The sequence below is a fragment of the Etheostoma spectabile genome, chromosome 18 (assembly GCF_008692095.1).
Source record: "Etheostoma spectabile isolate EspeVRDwgs_2016 chromosome 18, UIUC_Espe_1.0, whole genome shotgun sequence".
NCBI classification, from domain to species: Eukaryota; Metazoa; Chordata; class Actinopteri; order Perciformes; family Percidae; genus Etheostoma; species Etheostoma spectabile.
In genome coordinates this window covers 27,069,586-27,070,251 of record NC_045750.1, presented here as the reverse complement: position 1 = coordinate 27,070,251, position 666 = coordinate 27,069,586, and positions in this window count along the sequence as shown.

The window sequence follows — 666 nt, the reverse complement described above, 5'->3', positions numbered from 1 at the left end:
AATAACTAGTAACATTAGAAAAACTACAGTAGGCTATATGCCAATGTTGTTTTCAATTTAAAAAAAACACTTAGCATACTTTACATACATACACAGGAAGACAGGAACTTTAGAGAGTGGGGACGGCACTACACAGGAACAAAAATAACGGGACAAAAAGAAATCAAGGGATATTTAGATTAGATAAAAATGTGTGATTCATTGCGAGCTAACATGACATTAATGCGATTAATCACGGTTAAATATTTTAATCGTCTGACAGCACTAATTGTTTTATTACCATTGATTTACTGTAACCGTTTTCTAACACTCAACTTCTGAGATTTTTCCACCATCTAGTGCATGAAGAAGCTATGAAACATATTTCCAACTTATGTTTGCAACATGTATTATATACATATACATATATACAGGCACAAAAAGTCATCAAAGCTTACTGCTGACGTGTGTGTACCATGCCAATGGCTAATATCTAGCTCAATAAAGCAAAATATTAGAGCTGGAGAATCTAACAAAAACATTTGATGGTGTATAACATACGGTATTTTGAAGAAACTTTACCTTGCCCTAGGCAGATCCTCTAGACACTTTATGGCTGACTGCAGTAACTTAACCACCATTAACAGCTTTTGCTGCAGCCATCCCAGAATGCTGTGTGGACTAGCC